This window comes from Pleurodeles waltl, chromosome 10 (assembly GCF_031143425.1).
Source record: "Pleurodeles waltl isolate 20211129_DDA chromosome 10, aPleWal1.hap1.20221129, whole genome shotgun sequence".
Lineage (NCBI taxonomy): Eukaryota > Metazoa > Chordata > Amphibia > Caudata > Salamandridae > Pleurodeles > Pleurodeles waltl.
In genome coordinates, this window is record NC_090449.1 from 71,243,196 (window position 1) to 71,249,195 (window position 6,000).

A 6,000-nucleotide genomic window follows, 5' to 3' on the forward strand; every position below is an offset into this window, starting at 1 on the left:
GGACGGGGCGTGGCTCAGCGGGCGGAGCCCACAGGTGCTCCACAAGGGGAGAAACCCTCCACTCTGTGTCTCCAGCAGAGGAAGACAGAAACCGCGCGTCCCAGTCAGACACAGACCACGCTCCAGCACATCATCAGCTCACCTCCAGGAAGGATTCCAGATCCCCTCCGCCATGGGATCTCTGAGCGCACAGCCCCGCCCCGCCCCATCCCTGCTAAGCCCAAGAGCCAGGGTGGGCCGTCCTTTCCAGAAGGTGAGCTTCAAACACGGCATCTGCCGCGTCCACATTGTACACTAGGGTACGTGATGGGCCACGGGGGCAAAAGGTCTTCAGCAACCTTGTGTGCCCCCGGCAATGTCATTGCCACTAGTGCGTCCCCGCGGAGAGTTCCTCGCGCCCCTGCGCATCAGCGACGCACCACGCTAGTCGGCGGCAAACGCAGTGGGGTCGCCTTGGAAAGCTGTCCATCATTCTGGCAAGAGGTGGGAATTCCCCTACCTACTTCGAGGGTTGACGTGGCGTGGCTCAGCGGGCGGAGCTTACAGGTGTTTCATAAAGGGAGAAACTTCTACTCTGTGTCTCCAGGAGAGGAAGATAGAAACCGCGCGTCACAGTCAGATACAGATTACGCTCCAGTACATCATCAGTTCACCTCCAGGAAGGATTCTGGATCTTCCTCTGCTATGGGATCTCTGAGCGCACAGCCTTGCTTTATCTTTGCCAAGCCCGAGAGTTAGGGTGGCTTGTCCTTTCCAGAAGCTGAGCTTCGACTGCGGCACCTGCTACGTTTATATTGGTAAGTGCTTCCTTTGAGGTTTAGTTTCTGTAAAATGAGCATCGTGGCCTACACAACCGGAGTATTTTCTACGAGTATGTCAGTAAGCGTTACCTAGCATGTTTTATATACCCTGTTTATTTTGTACATTAGGGGTACGTGATGGGCCACGGGGTAAACGTCTCCAGCAACCTTGTGTGCCTTTGGCAATGTTATTGTTACTAGTGCGTCTTTGTGGAGATGTCCTCGTGCTTCTGCGCATCAACAACACATCACCGGAATCGGCGGTAAAAACGCAGTGGGCTCGTTTTGGAAAGCTGTCCGTCATCCTGGCAAGAGGCGGGAATTCCTTACCTACTTCGAGGGTGGACGGGGCGTGGCTCAGCGGGCGGAGCTTACAGGTGCTTCATAAAGGGAGAACCTTCTACTCTGTGTCTCCAGGAGAGGAAGATAGAACCCGCGCGTCACAGTCAGATACAGACCACGCTCCAGCACACCATCAGTCAGTTCACCTCCAGGAAGGAATCCAGATCTTCCTCTGCTATGGGATCTCTGAGCGCACAGCCGTGCTTCATCCTTGCCAAGCCCAAGAGTCAGGGTGGCTTGTCCTTTCCAGAGGCTGAGCTTCGACTGCGGCACCTGCTACGTTTATATTGGTAAGTGCTTCCTGTTGAGGTTTAGTTTCTGTAAAATGAGCATCGTCGCCTACACAACCGGAGTATTTTCTACGAGTATGTCAGTAAGCGTTACCTAGCATGTTTTATACACCCTGTTTATATTGTACACTAGGGGTACGTGATGGGCCACGGGGTGAAACGTCTCCAGCAACCTTGTGTGCCTTTGGCAATGTTATTGTTACTAGTGCGTCTTTGTGGAGATGTCCTCGTGCTTCGGCGCATCAACAACGCACCACCGGAAACGGCGGTAAAGGCAGGGGGTCGTTTTGGAAAGCTGTCCATCATCCTGGTAAAAGACGGGAATTCCTTTACCTTCTTCAAGGGTGGACGGGGCGTGGCTCAGCGGGCGGAGCTTACAGGTGCTTCATAAAGGGAGACCTTCTACTCTGTGTCTCCAGGAGACGAAGATAGAACCCGCGCGTCACAGTCAGATACAGATTACGCTCTAGTACATCATCAGTTCACCTCCAGGAAGGATTCTGGATCTTTTTTTGCTATGGGATCTCTGAGCGCACAGCCTTGCTTTATCTTTGCCAAGTCCGAGAGTTAGGGTGGCTTGTCCTTTCCAGAAGCTGAGCTTCAACTGGGGCACCTGCTACGTTTATATTGGTAAGTGTTTCATTGTTGAGGTTTAGTTTCTGTAAACATGAGCATCGTGACCGAACCAACCGGAGTATTTTCTACGAGTATGTCAGTAAGCGTTACCTAGCATGTTTTATACGCCCCGTTTATATTGTACACTAAGGGTACCTGATGGGCCACGTTTATATTGTACACTAGGGGTACCTGACGGGCCACGGGGTAAACGTCTCCAGCAACCTTGTGTGCCTTTGGCAATGTTATTGTTACTAGTGTGTCTCTGTGGAGATGTCCTCGTGCTTCTGTGCATCAACAACGCACCACCGGAATCGGCGGTAAACGCAGTGGGGTCGTTTTGGAAAGCTGTCCGTCATCCTGGTAAAAAGCGGGAATTTCTTTACCTTCATTCGAGGGTGGACGGGGCGTGGCTCAGCGGGCGGAGCTTACAGGTGCTTCATAAAGGGAGACCTTCTACTCTGTGTCTCCAGGAGACGAAGATAGAACCCGCGCGTCACAGTCAGATACAGATTACGCTCTAGTACATCATCAGTTCACCTCCAGGAAGGATTCTGGATCTTTTTTTGCTATGGGATCTCTGAGCGCACAGCCTTGCTTTATCTTTGCCAAGCCCGAGAGTTAGGGTGGCTTGTCCTTTCCAGAAGCTGAGCTTCAACTGGGTCACCTGCTACGTTTATATTGGTAAGTGTTTCCGGTTGAGGTTTAGTTTCTGAAAACATGAGCATCGTGAACGAACCAACCGGAGTATTTTCTACGAGTATGTCAGTAAGCGTTACCTAGCATGTTTTATACGCCCCGTTTATATTGTACACTAGGGGTACCTGACGGGCCACGGGGTAAACGTCTCCAGCAACCTTGTGTGCCTTTGGCAATGTTATTGTTACTAGTGTGTCTCTGTGGAGAAGTCCTCGTGCTTCTGTGCATCAACAACGCACCACCGGAATCGGCGGTAAACGCAGTGGGCTCGTTTTGGAAAGCTGTCCGTCATCCTGGTAAAAAGCGGGAATTCCTTTACCTACATTCGAGGGTGGACGGGGCGTGGCTCAGCGGGCGGAGCTTACAGGTGTTTCATAAAGGGAGAACCTTCTACTCTGTGTCTCCAGGAGAGGAAGATAGAACCCGCGCGTCACAGTCAGATACTGATTACGCTCTAGTACATCATCAGTTCACCTCCAGGAAGGATTCTGGATCTTTTTTTGCTATGGGATCTCTGAGCGCACAGCCTTGCTTTATCTTTGCCAAGCCCGAGAGTTAGGGTGGCTTGTCCTTTCCAGAAGCTGAGCTTCAACTGGGGCACCTGCTACGTTTATATTGGTAAGTGTTTCCTGTTGAGGTTTAGTTTCTGTAAAAAATGAGCATCGTGACCGAACCAAGCGGAAGTATTTTCTACGAGTATGTCAGTAAGCGTTACCTAGCATGTTTTATACGCCCCATTTATATTGTTCACTAGGGGTACCTGACGGGCCACGGGGTAAAACGTCTCCAGCAACCTTGTGCTCCTTTGGCAATGTTATTGTTACTAGTGTGTCTCTGTGGAGATGTCCTCGTGCTTCTGTGCATCAACAACGCACCACCGGAATCGGCGGTAAAACGTAGTGGGGTCGTTTTGGAAAGCTGTCCGTCATCCTGGTAAAAGGCGGGAATTCCTTTACCTACTTCGAGGGTGGACGGGGCGTGGCTCAGCGGGCGGAGCTTACAGGTGCTTCATAAAGGGAGAACCTTCTACTCTGTGTCTCCAGGAGAGGAAGATAGAACCCGCGCGTCACAGTCAGATACAGATTACGCTCTAGTACATCATCAGTTCACCTCCAGGAAGGATTCTGGATCTTTTTTTGCTATGGGATCTCTGAGCGCACAGCCTTGCTTTATCTTTGCCAAGCCAGAGAGTTAGGGTGGCTTGTCCTTTCCAGAAGCTGAGCTTCAACTGGGGCACCTGCTACGTTTATATTTGTAAGTGCTTCCTGTTGAGGTTTAGTTTCTGTAAAATGAGCATCGTGGCCTACCCAACCGGAGTATTTTCTACGAGTATGTCAGTAAGCGTTACCTAGCATGTTTTATACGCCCCGTTTATATTGTACACTAGGGGTACCTGATGGGCCACGATGTAAACGTCTCCAGCAACCTTGTGTGCCTTTGGCAATGTTATTGTTACTAGTGCGTCTCTGTGGAGATGTCCTCGTGCTTCTGCGCATCAACAACGCACCACCGGAATCGGCGTCAAACGCAGTGGGGTCGTTTTGGAAAGCTGTTCATCATCCTGGTAAAAGGCGGGAATTCCTTTACATACTTCGAGGGTGGACGGGGCGTGGCTCAGCGGGCGGAGCTTACAGGTGCTTCATAAAGGGAGAACCTTCTACTCTGTGTCTCCAGGAGAGGAAGATAGAACCGCGCGTCACAGTCAGATACAGATTACGCTCCAGTACATCATCAGTTCACCTCCAGGAAGGATTCTAGATCTTTTTCTGCTATGGGATCTCTGGGCGCACAGCCTTGCTTTAGTTTCCAAAGAAACTATAAATCAATAGAAATATACATATAATCTGAAAAAATAATTATCCCCATAGGCATATGCAGTTCATAGTTGTTTGAAAAAGGTGGTTATGAAGGAAAGAGCCAACTCTTGAGTAGTTTCCTGAAAACAAGAAAGTTATCTGTGGCTCTTATAGTTGGGGGTAATGAATTCCATAGTTTGGCTGCTTGGACGGAGAAGGATGTACCACCTACAGTCTTTTTCTTGTATGGTGGTGTTCTAAGGCGGGGTGCCAGTCTTGAGCGGAGGGTTCTTTGTTGGATGTATTTGGTAATTTTCTGTCTGATGAAAAGTGGTCCTGTTCCATGTATAGCTTTGTGGGTGATACAAAGCAGCTTGAAAGTGCATCTTCTGGCAACGGGTAGCCAGTGTAGTGCTCTCAAGGCAGGGGAGATGTGGGCTTGCGGCTTTATATGTAGTAGTAGCCTGGCTGCGGAATTCTGGATACGTTGTAGTTTTTTCATAACAGATAGAGATGATCCATGGTAGAGGCTATTGGCATAATCCAGTTTGGATAATACAAGTGAGATAGTAGCTTGCACCTTGTGTGGAAATCCGAGGTGAGGGAAAATGCGTCGTAAAGTCTTTAAGGTGATGAAGCTTGTGCGTGCTAATTTGTCTACTTGGGCATTCAAAGTTAGTTTGGAATCCATGGTGATTCCTAGGTTTTTCACTTCCTTGGATAATTGAGGAGGTGGTCCGAGATCGTCAGGCCAACCGCACAGAGGGTCATAATGTTTCCAGTCACCACATGTGAGTATTTCAGTTTTGGAGGTATTTAGTTTGAGATGGCTCCAGGTCATCCACTGATCAACGGCTCTGAGGCAACTGAAGATTTGAGAGTTTTCAATGTTTTTGGGGTCTTCTAATTGAAGTAGTATTTGTGTGTCATCTGCATAGTTGTAGCATGTGAGATGGAAATCATTGATCAGTTCTGGTAAAGATATCATGTAGATGTTAAAAAGCAAAGGTGAGATGATTGACCCTTGGGGGACCCCTGTTTTTGTGAGGTAGGGTTCGGATGAGAAGGGGGGTGAGTGGATGATATTCGTTCTTTTTTTTGGAGATAGGAAGTAATCCAGTCGAGCGCAATCCCTTGTATGCCGGCTTCGTGGAGTCTTTGAGTTAGGGTGTCATGGTCAACTGTATCAAAGGCAGCTGAGAGGTCCAAGAGAAGTAGTGCAGCAACTCCATTTCGGTCAACTGTGTTTTTAAGATTGTCCCAGATTGCCATGAGTGCAGATTCAGTGCTTCTTCCTGGGCGGAATCCAGTTTGGAAGTCTGAAAGTATAGAGTTGTCTTCAATGAATTGTGACATCTGGGCGAATGCTGCTCTTTCTATCAATTTGCCCAGGAAAGGTCCATTTGTGATAGGTCTGTAGTTGTTTGGGTCTTGCGGGTCTAGATTTGTTTTCTTTAA